This window comes from Dendrobates tinctorius, unplaced genomic scaffold, assembly GCF_039654945.1.
Source record: "Dendrobates tinctorius isolate UK_male_01 unplaced genomic scaffold, ASM3965494v1 ptg000020l, whole genome shotgun sequence".
NCBI classification, from domain to species: domain Eukaryota; kingdom Metazoa; phylum Chordata; class Amphibia; order Anura; family Dendrobatidae; genus Dendrobates; species Dendrobates tinctorius.
The window spans coordinates 14990737-15003462 of NW_027361688.1; positions in this window are offsets into that span (position 1 = coordinate 14990737).

The following is a 12726-nucleotide window of genomic DNA, read 5'->3' on the forward strand; positions in this document are numbered from 1 at the left end:
TGACCACTCGGGGCCAATCTCTGACTGTACCTCTGACCACTCGGGGCCGATCTCTGAGTGTACCTCTGACCACTCGGGGCCGATCTCTGACTGTACCTCTGACCACTCGGGGCCGATCTCTGACTGTACCTCTGACCACTCGGGGCCGATCTCTGACTGTACCTCTGACCACTCGGGGCCGATCTCTGACTGTACCTCTGACCACTCGGGGCCGATCTCTGACTGTACCTCTGACCACTCGGGGCCGATCTCTGACTGTACCTCTGACCACTCGGGGCCGATCTCTGACTGTACCTCTGACCACCAGTGCACATATGACAGAAATATGCCAGATATATACATGCACTTACCTCTGAGACATGATTGCAATTTCACAGCTGTTGAAAGAAATAAAAATGGAAATGGCCATTATTCCTCCTGTCTGTGTAGTGAGTGTCAGCGAGACCGTGGGGAGTTGTCATTGTCACAGCACGGGGCAATTTATCATATATAAGGGGAAATCAGGACAGTAAGCAGCGCTGCACTATGGGGTGAGCATGCACTCTGCACTCACTCATGGGCTTTAGTGTCTATAGAAAGTAACAGGATCAGTCTGAAGTCATAGATAATAGATGATAGATAGATAGATAGGAGATAGATAGATAGATAATAGATAGAAATATAATAGATAGATAATAGATAGATGAAAGATAGATAATAGATAGATAGATAAGAGATAGATGATAGTTAGATAGATAATAGATAGATGATAGATAGATAGATAGATAATAGATAGATGATAAATAGATAAGATGATAGACTGATAGAGGATAGAGATAATAGATACTTTGTGCCTCTCCCTCACTAGGTATATGATATATACTGTATATAATGATGACTTATACATTACAATGTAGGAAATAAACCTCTGTCTTCATACAATGGTGTCTAGCACCACCTAGAGGGGACAGTTTACATTACAACTTTTAGCCTTCGATCAGATTTCGGACATCGGACTGATCGCTGACGTCCCCTCAGCAGCTGTCGGCCTTTCATGTCAGATTTTCGCAGCCAGTGGAGTCGATGTTACAATTTTCCATTAATTAAGGTGTTTTGTGCCGTACCCCCCTCCTCTGTCACTGTACTTAATAGTCTGTATCTGGGCATTGGTTTCATATGGCTGCCAATCATCAAAGTGATACATATGCAGTACGCACCTCAACTGCTGCAGAACCTCTTTCTGAAGAGCAAGGATGACTTACATGTCTACCTTTGTCTTACTTTTTCTTATGAGGTTATGCAGCAGCTGAGGCTACAGCTGCTGAAGAACCTCTTTTTGTGTCACCACATTCGAGTTAGTCGGTGGTCGTTATAAGATGCCATATAGCCCTTTTCTCCAGGACAGTAGGTTATAAGGCAGATATAGGAACGCCGGGTTACCTTGTGTGTGTCGTCCAGTGGTCAGCGAGGACAGGATGTGCGGAGTGACTGAGATCCTGGTGGTCCCGTCTCCTTCTATTGCCTCCGCCTTGTTTGTTAAAATAGCATCTTTCTTGACCATGGCCTTGTCTGCTGGAAATATGATCCCGGCCGCATTGTGGGCAGACCTGCCGCCCACTGTCCCATCCTATAGCCTATACAGGGTTTGATTACAAGGTGCCCTTTGTAATGGAAAGAGGATCGGCCCTTTTACACATTCATTGTACCTAAAATATCCCATGCGGGCACATGTGCTGGGGTGAGGTTACAGGCTCATTCCTAAAGCCCAATTTGCAGCTCACCCATCGGCCTGGATGCCACAGGACTCAGTCCCTCACTAATCGTCAGCTAAACCTTTGCTTATCTATGAAACAAAGCAAAAGACTAACAACAATTAAGTAAGACCCGGGATAGATGTATGGGGTAATGTATGGAGGTGCCGAGTGCCAGACCACGTGTGCCAACTGCTGCATGTACAGGTACCATTATACAATGTCAGCAAAAAAGTCCCCTTTGGATCCAGTCATTACAACCAGGCTCGGACTGGCCCACCGGAGGAACAGGGTAAATCTCCGGTAGGCCCCTCTGAAAGTTTACTAGTAAGTAGTGCTATTAAACTTGAATCACAATTTGCAGAAAATGAATAAACTAATCAATCATTAATCAAATTACAACCAGGCTCGGACTGGCCCACTGGAGGAACAGGGTAAATCTCCGCTAGGCCCCTCTGAAAGATTAATAATGTTTAGTGCTATTAAACTTGATTCACAGTCTGCAGAAAGGGTATAATCTAATCAATCATTAATCAAATTACAACCAGACTCGGACTGGCCCACCGGGGGAACAGGGTAAATCTCCAGTAGGCCCCTCTGAAAGTTTACTAATAAGTAGTGCTATTAAACTTGAATCACAATTTGCAGAAAATGAATAAACTAATCAATCATTAATCAAATTACAACCAGGCTCGGACTGGCCCACTGGAGGAACAGGGTAAATCTCCGCTAGGCCCCTCTGAAAGTTTACTAATGAGTAGTGCTATTAAACTAACTTGATTCACAGTCTGCAGAAAAGGTATAATCTAATCAATCATTAATCAAATTTCAACCAGGCTCGGACTGGCCCACCGGAGGAACAGGGTAAATCTCCAGTAGGCCCCTCTGAAAGATTAATAATGTTTAGTGCTATTAAACTTGATTCACAGTCTGCAGAAAAGGTATAATCTAATCAATCATTAATCAAATTACAACCAGACTCGGACTGGCCCACCGGGGAAACAGGGTAAATCTCCAGTAGGCCCCTCTGAAAGATTAATAATGTTTAGTGCTATTAAACTTGATTCACAGTTTGTAGAAAAAGTATAATCTAATCAATCATTAAACAGCTAGCCAAGGTAATAGTACATAGAAGCAAAAGTAAATGTGCGAACTAGGGTCAAGTTATTTTTGCATGCAGTTGAACAGTGGGTCCCAAGTTACTCCTCCTCCTCGTTTTCCTCCTCTTCCTTTTCCTCCTCCTCCTACTACCAAAGTTGTCATCCTCTTAATATATTGCAGACATCGTATTTTACAGCACTGTGTACTTACAATTGCTCATTTTTCCCTTCTACCAGGATAATTTTTCTCTTCTCCATTAGGTCTATGACATTACATGATTAAAATCTGACAGGCTGACAGCTTCTAACCTCTATGTAGAAGCTGTAAGTCTCTTTCCCCTGCATGAGTCATCATTAGAACTACAATTCTACATCACTGCAAAGTCCAACTCCACTCCCTCTTTATCTCCTGAACTTTCTGCTCCGCTTCTCTCCCCTGCCAAGGACTTTGCAATTATGTAGAATTAATTGTAGTTCCAATTATAACTCATGCACAAGAAAAAAAGACTTTCTGTTTGTCTATAGAGTTATAAGGATTCAGCTAGTTTGTTTTCAATTACATGATGTCATAGATTTGCCCTTCTACCCAGTTAAATCCTTCTCTTTTCCATTAGGCGATTAAAATCTGACTAGCTCTATGTAAAAACATGACATCTCTTTTGCCTGCATGAGTCATCATTAAAACTACCATCCTTCATCAATGCAAAGTCCCTGGTAGCTCAGCTTCAATCCCTCTTCGGCTCCTGACCCAGCTGCTTCATCCTCCTCCAGGGACTTTGCAGCTATGTAAAATTGTAGTTCTAATGATGACTCATGGAGGGAAAAAAAGACTTCTTGTTTCTACATAGAGCTAGTCCGTTTTTAATCGCGCGATGTCATAGACCTAATGGGAAAGAGAAGAATTAGCTGGGTAGAAAGGCAAAATGAGCAATTGTGCAGTCTGTGCAGTACCGTTACGCTACACTCCATATACAGTAGAGTACCGTCATACAATACACAGTTTCCTATGATATATGATGCCAAATTATCAGTGACACCCAAATAATAGTGCCGCACATAGACCATAAAATACAGCGCTTACAGACCTCAAATAATGCCAAGGAAACAAGTTCATAATCATTTAGAAACAACAATACTAATGTTTTAACTCAGGAAGAGTTCAGAAATCAATATTTTGTGGAATAACCATGATTGTTAATCACAGCTTTCATGCGTCTTGGCTGCTTTCCTCCAGTCTCTCACATGGCTTTTGGGTGACCTTATGCCACTCCTGGTACACACGTCAGCAGTTCTTCTTTGTGTGATGGCTTGTGACTATCCATCTTCCTCTAGATTACATTCCAGAGGTTTTCAATGGGGTTCAGGTCTGGAGATTGGGCTGGCCATGACAGGGATTGGATGTGGTGCTCCTTCATCCACACATTAAGGGACCTAGCTGTGTGGCATGGCGCATTGTCCTGCTGGAAAAACCAGTCTCAGAGTTGGGGAACATTGCCTGAGCAGAAGGAATCAGCTGTTTTTCCAGGATAACCTTGTATGCGGCTTGATTCATACGTCCTTCGCAAAGATTAACCTGCCCAATTCTAGCCTTGCTGAAGCATCCCCAGATCATCACCGATCCGCCACCAAATTTCACAGTGGGTGCAAGACACAGTGGCTTGTACGCCTCTCCAGGTCTACGTCTAACCATTAGACGTTCCAGGTGTTGGGCAAAGCTGAAAATTAGACTCATCAGAGAAGATTACCTTACTCCAGTTCTCTACGGTCCAATCCTTATGGTCTTTGGCAAACTTCAGCCTGGCTTTCCTTTGCTTCTCATTGATGAAAGGCTTTTTTCTAGCTGTACATGACTTGAGCCCTTCCTCTAGGAGCCTGTTATGAACTGTTCTTGCCATGCACTTCACCGCAGCTGCCATTTGCCATTCCTTTTGTAGGTCACTTGATGTCATCCTGCGGTTGCTGAGTGACATTCGAATAAGATGACGGTCATCCCGGTCACTGGAGAGTCGTTTTCTCCCTCTGCCGGTCTGTAGCTTTGTTGTCCCCAATCTCTGCTGCTTGACCTTGTTGTAATGGACTGCCGCTTAGAAATTTTAAGGATGGAGGCAACATGACGCGCACTGTATCCCTCTGCTAATAAAACCAGAATTGAGCCCTGCTTTTCCTCACTCAAGACTTTTCTTTTCAACTCATTTGGCATGGTTAAAAGTTATTTTTTCATTCCTATTACTTTTGGAATATTACTAGCACTTGTTTTGCCATCCAGCTTGTCCTATTGTAAGAGGATTGTGAGCACCACAGCAGGGTTTTTTATACTTTCCTTCGATAAATAAGATTTGGTTCGCCTAATCAGAAGCACAGTATGTAGAATGAGGTGGACTCTGGTTGGAATTCAGCTGACACTGGAATGGAACGGCTGCCAGACATGGAGAGAAGCTGATCTTTATAAAACTGTGCAGTGGTCTCTTAATTTTTGCCAGAGCTGTATGTATAATAATAGTAAATGTGATTTCAAAAGAAATAAAGTTTATTCACTAAAAAAAAATTAACAATAGTAATAATAAGAAAAATAGAAAAAATAAGAAGAAAAATAGAAGAAAATATTACTAATAATAATTATAAGAAAAATAGCAAAAAATATTATTATTATTAGTAACAATAATAATAATAATAATAATAATGTAAGAAAAATAAGAAGAATAAGAACAAAAATAGAAAAAATCTTATGAATAAGAAGAAAAATAATGTTAAAAACAAATAGTAAATGTTGCAAAACCAAAAATAACTTTTTTTTTTTTCCCATAAAGGTCCAGGGGCAATAAAAAAAAAAAGTAATAGCTCTTGAAATAGAATTATGCAGGACGGGTCTCCAATGCCCAAAATAGGGGACGCTGGTGATGGACCTCTAAGCCCCCCTATAAGCCCATAATGCTGTGGTGATCAGGGCTGCAGGAACAATGGTGTGATGGATGCCCTCAGGCATGTGTCACCGTCTAGATCTAGAACAATGCGGACCCTTCTATTGTTACTCATTCTTCTGACCTGACGCTCGAGTTCCTAATAAATGTAACAGGGCTAAAAATAAATCTCGGAATCTCTGGGTATAAAGCGAGAAACAGAGGACGGTGGGTCAGAACTAAGGCCGGCAGCCCCCCGAGGGACACGTGCTGCTGGCAGCTGCGGAGCATAGAAATACAGAGGATCTGTCATTCATACCAACCGCATTTACCCCCAAATGACAAAAGGCTCGGCGGCGCCCCCTAGTGCTCAGAACGCTATTACTGAAGGACGACCAATATGGCCATGACCTGAGCAGCAAACCGTGCTACCACCCCCGCTGTTAGGCCACTACCACCCCCGCTGTTAGGCCACTACCACCCCCGCTGTTAGGCCACTACCACACCCTCTGTTAGGCCATTACCACCCCCGCTGTTAGGCCACTACCACCCCCGCTGTTAGGCCACTACCACACCCTCTGTTAGGCCACTACCACCCCCGCTGTTAGGCCACTACCACCCCCGCTGTTAGGCCACTACCACCCCCGCTGTTAGGCTACGTCCACACATGGCAGAGATTGTGCAGAGACTGTATTGCCCCACTAGTTTGTTGCTGTGTGACAGTATTAGTTAGAGACTACATAATATAGCACTGCTACTGTTGTCCTGTATGGCAGTATTATTCAGGCACTGTATAGCACTGTTATTGGGGTCCGGTATGGCAGTATTATTCGGACCCTGTATAGCACTGTTATTGGGGTCCGGTATGGCAGTATTATTCGGACCCTGTATAGCACTGTTATTGGGGTCCGGTATGACAGTATTATTCACACAATTCATATCACTGTTTCTCTTTTTTTCACAAAAAAATCTTGCGTTGAAATCTCTTGTCAATTTTTCTTTTCCGTCCACATCTAGAGAGGTTAGCCACAGTGCCATGGGCTTTACATTTCTTGATGACACTGCGCACGGTAGACACAGGAACATTCAGGTCTTTGGAGATGGACTTGTAGCCTTGAGATTGCTCATGCTTCCTCACAATTTGGTTTCTCAAGTCCTCAGACAGTTCTTTGGTCTTCTTTCTTTTCTCCATGCTCAATGTGGTACACACAAGGACACAGGACAGAGGTTGAGTCAACTTTAATCAATGTCAACTGGCTGCAAGTGTGATTTAGTTATTGCCAACACCTGTTAGGTGCCACAGGTAAGTTACAGGTGCTGTTAATTACACAAATTAGAGAAGCATCACATGATTTTTCGAACAGTGCCAATACTTTTGTCCACTCTCTTTTTTATGTTTGGTGTGGAATTATATCCAATTTGGCTGTAGGACAATTCTTTGTGTTTTTTCATTTAAGACAAAGTAAATGAAGATAATAATACCAAAGAATTTGTGATTGCAATCATTTTCAGGAAGAAACTGAGTATTATCTGACAGAATTGCAGGGGTGTCAATACCTTTGGCCACAACTGTATATACAGTAGATAACACAGAATCCACCATTCACAATAGGTGATGTCACAGCTCTCCTCCTCCTCCTGTACAATGACTGATAACACCTCTGTATACAGTAGATAACCCAGGATCCACCATTTACAATAGGTGATGTCACAGCTCACCTCCTCCTCCTGTACAATGACTGATAACACCTCTGCATACAGTAGATAACCCAGGATCCACCATTTACAATAGGTGATGTCACAGCTCACCTCCTCCTCCTGTATAATGACTGATAACACCCCTATATACAGTAGATAACACAGGATCCACCATTCACAATAGGTGATGTCACAGCTCACCTCCTCCCCCTCCTGTACAATGACCTTTGCCCACATTAGAGTATGCTCATTAAATAAATACAGCTTAGGGTATGTGCCCACGATCACGACGTAGCAGTGTATTGGACGCAGAGCAGGTGAGCTGTGTCTAAACCTCTGCTCTTCCTGATCGTTGGCACACACCCTGAGTATCTGAGCCAGTCTATTTGCTGCTAATATCAATGTGACTTTCCTGAAATAAACAGGAATTATGAGTCTAGTAGAAGGCCGGCGGCCGGTGTAAAAAATAAAACATTTCTGATATTTTTGATAGTTTGTAACGTGGAAAATGAAAAAAAAAATGAAACCTGATTTAAAAAATAGCTGATTTTCTGATGACAAACGGAGCACTGAATACAGCTACACGGGTGACTTTGGGTCCTTATTGGCAAAATTATTTGGGCTCTGTGTAGCACTATGTCTAGGGTCCAATGAGGAGGCCGGTATTATTTAGCCACCATAAGACCCTATTACTTGGCTCCTGTGTATTATTTCAGCACTGTATAACACTATTACTTGGGTCCTATGTGGCGGTATTATTTAGCCAATGTATAGCACTATAGTTTGGGTCCTACATGGCTGTGTTAATTAGCCACTGTATAACACTATTATTTGTGTCTTATGTGGCGGTATTATTTAGCCACTGTATAACACTGTCACTTGTGTCCTATGTGGTAGTAGTATGTGACCACTGTATAGCATTATAACTAGGTTCCTACATGGCGGTATTATTTCGGCACTGTATAACATTCTTACTTGTGTTCTATGTGGCAGTATTATTTGGCCATTGTATAACATTATAATTAGTGTCCTACATGGCGGTATTATTTCGGCACTGTACAACAGCATTACTTGTGTCCTATGGGGTGGTATTTCAGCACTGTATAACACTTTTACTTGGGTCCTATGTGGCGGTATTATTTGGCCACTGTATGATACTATTACTTAGGTCCTACATGGCGGTATTATTTCAGCACTGTATGACGCTAGAGGTTGGGGAAGCCACAGGATGGCCACCTTCAGCCCACTTCTGTGTGAATGGCATATTAATAAATAACAGATGGCAGCCCCCCCACTCCTGCTTGGGGACCACTCCCATGCTCTACTGCATATATGTAACGCATCCAATGCACATTTCTGAGATGTTTACACATTACAAAGACGACTTAATAGGACGGGGCAAGAAAAAAGAAACAACTGTGACCTTGACAACTAATTAACCATATTAATTTTGACTGTAAAGCTATACGCTGAATGTCACATACCCAGAGGCTGCCGGCTAAAAATACGAATATTAAACCTACATATATTATTTACCTGGGGAAATACGGCTTTTTTTTTTTATAAAAAAAATGACCCATTGTCTATATCAGGTTATTTCTTTAAATGTTTGTACTTTTTTAAAGATTTTGGTAATGGAAATCTTGCAATTCTCAAACTGGCCACTGGGGGCGTTTTACTTGCTGTTGTTTCAGGAAATGGACACTTACATTAGCAGCAACGGAAGCATTTAATGAGCATGAGAAGGCTGCGACATCGCCCATTGTGATTGGCGGATCTTGTGTTACTATATTAGCTGTGTATAGAGGTGTTATCAGTCATTGTATTCCTGCCTCTGATGATAATGAGCCTGCTGAAAACTATTCCTGAAAATTACAATTTCACCAAAGTAGCCAGTGAAAATTAAGATCATTTTTACTCTGGGCTGTAATGCAGGTGACTGGAGTTGCATTGTGACCCCCAGGATGTTCCGAAAAGTCTGAGCCAGTTGCAATTTTGGCCACTTGCTTGTTGCGGCACTATTCACCTGCACAACCTGTAATGTGGCCAAAGAGACCTATGTAGCCTATTATTGAAATGAATGGGTGACCATCACGCCGAGTCTTCGAGACCGAGAGCTGCTCTTTGCATCACTTCTCTGGGTAACAGATAAGGATCTTAGGCAGTGACCAACAGGCTATGACTTTTTACATCGTATTTTACAGAGTTTTCATGGCAGTAAACAGACACTAAACATTTTAAAGAGGACCTGTCACTTGTCATAAATATGTATTTTTTTTACCTGGTGTAATTGCCGCTGTTCTCCTGAATCCGGCGATGTTTTTCTTTTCTTCCTGCTCCTCTCCGTTCCTGAGATATGGCCCCTTCTTTCTAATATGTTACTCTAACCTTTTTAGCCAAGTGGGCGAGGCACTCAGCGCTTAACTGCCCACTTGGCTAAGAAGACTATATTTATATACAGAGAAGAGGAGGCCATATCTCAGGAACGGAGAGGCGCAGGAAGAAAAGAGAAACATCGCCGGATTCAGGAGAACAGCGGCATTTATACCAGGTAGAAAATATATATATTTATGGCAAGTGGCAGGACCCCTTTAAATGCCCACATGAACTGAGTCTCCCATACATAACCTGGACTCGGGGGCATAACGATCGAGGTCAGAGAGATTGTGACTGCAACCATGCGGGGCAGAGGGTCTGCTGTCGCCAGCGCCTATTTCAGCTGGATGTGCAGCCAGCCAATCAGAGGCTGACAGCTGACGTCGGGATGCCCATTACAGGCGGTGCATCATGGGAGTGACATAATTTGCCGCCCGTGGTGTACACCCCGAAGTCAGCTACCGGCCACTGTGCTGGCTATTGAAAAGGATGCCGATCGTTAGAGCAGGGAAGCTAAGATGCATTACTGATATTTTTTTTAAATGTGTTAGAAAAGAGCGGCAGAACAGAGGACATTATTACAGAAAAGGATTGGAAAAGGATAAGGACATTATTACAAGAAAGGGCCAGGATAAGGACATTATTACAAGAAAGGGCCAGGATAAGGACATTATTACAAGAAAGGGCCAGGATAATGACAATATTGCAAGAAAGGGCCAGGATAAGGACATTATTGCAGTAAGGGGCCATGATGGGGACATTATTACTGGAAGGGGCTCAGGATGGAGGACATTATTACTGGAAGGAGCCCAAAATGGGGGAAATTATTACAGGAAGGGGTTCAGGATGGGGGATATTTTACAACCTGACAGTGGCCTTCAGGACTTCACCTGTTTGTCTGCAGTTTCCAGTAACCCTGCTACCAATCATTGACTTTCAATTTGCCTCTATGTATCCGCCTGCATCTTCCAGAATGCCTTCTGTCCGCTAGGACCCCTTTAAGACTTCCATTTTGCCTCAACATGTTTGCTTGCGGCTTCTAGGACCCCTTTAAGACTTTGTTTCTACATTTCCACCTGCATCTGGGACGTCTCCTGTCCGATTGTGGCTTCCAGGATATCTCTAAGACTTTGATTTTACCAACAGTAACTTTGCTCTCCGTTTCACGCGTGCGACCCCTGCCTGCTACACCAACGCTCGAGGCCATTGTGCCCAGCCAGACCGTGGGCTAAGAAGATCTACCTGGGGGACATTATTACAGAAAGGGGCCCAGGATAGAGGACATTATTACAGGAAGGGGCCAGGATGGAAGACATTATTACAGGATGACTCAAGGATTGGGGACATTATTACAGGAAGGGGCAAATGATGTAGGACATTATTATTGGATGGTACAAGGAAGGAGGACATTATTACAAGAATGGGCCCGGGATGGGGGACATTATTACAGGATGACTCAAGGATGGGGGGCATTACAGGAAGGCACCAAGGATGGAGAGGACATTATTACAGGGTGGCACAAGGATGGAGGACATTATTACAGGGTGGCACAAGGATGGGGGACATTATTACAGGAAAGAGCCCAGGATGGAAGCCATTATTACAGGAAGGGGCACACGATGGAGGCCATTATTACAGGAAGGGGCCCAGGATCACAGGAAGGGGCCCAGGATGTAGGAAATCATTACAGGAAAGGGCCCAGGATGGAGGACATTATTACTGGGTGGCACAAGGATGGGGGATATTATTACAGGAAGGGGCCCAGGATGGAGGACATTATTACAGGGTGGCACAAGGATGGGGGATATTATTACAGGAAGGTGCCAAGGATGGAGGACATTATTACAGGAAGGGGCACATGATGGAGACCATTATTACAGGAAGGGGCCCAGGATCACAGGAAGGGGCCCAGGATGTGGGAAATTATTACAGGAAGGGGCCCTGAATGGAGGCCATTATTACAGGAAGGGGCCCTGAATGGAGGCCATTATTACAGGAAGGGATCCAGGATGGAGGACATTATTACAGGGTGACTCAAGGATTGGGGACATTATTACAGGAAGGGGCAAATGATGTAGGACATTATTATTGGATGGTACAAGGAAGGAGGACATTATTACAAGAATGGGCCCGGGATGGGGGACATTATTACAGGATGACTCAAGGATGGGGGACATTACAGGAAGGCGCCAAGGATGGAGAGGACATTATTACAGGGTGGCACAAGAATGGAGGACATTATTACAGGGTGGCACAAGGATGGGGGACATTATTACAGGAAAGAGCCCAGGATGGAAGCCATTATTACAGGAAGGGGCACACGATGGAGACCATTATTACAGGAAGGGGCCCAGGATCACAGGAAGAGGCCCAGGATGTAGGAAATCATTACAGGAAGGGGCCTAGGATGGAGGACATTATTACAGGGTGGCACAAGGATGGGGGATATTATTACAGGAAGGGGCCCAGGATGGAGGACATTATTACTGGGTGGCACAAGGATGGGGGATATTATTACAGGAAGGGGCCCAGGATGGAGGACATTATTACAGGGTGGCACAAGGATGGGGGATATTATTACAGGAAGGCGCCAAGGATGGAGGACATTATTACAGGGTGGCACAAGGATGGAGGACATTATTACAGGGTGGCACAAGGATGGGGGACATTATTACAGGAAGGAGCCCTGGATGGAAGCCATTATTACAGGAAGGGGCACATGATGGAGGCCATTATTACAGGAAGGGGCCCAGGATCACAGGAATGGAGGCCATTATTACAGGAAGGGGCCCTGAATGGAGGCCATTATTACAGGAAGGGGCCCAGGATGGAGGACATTATTACAGGGTGGCACAAGGATGGGGGATATTATTACAGGAAGGGGCCCAGGATGGAGGGCATTATTACAGGATGACAGAAGGATGG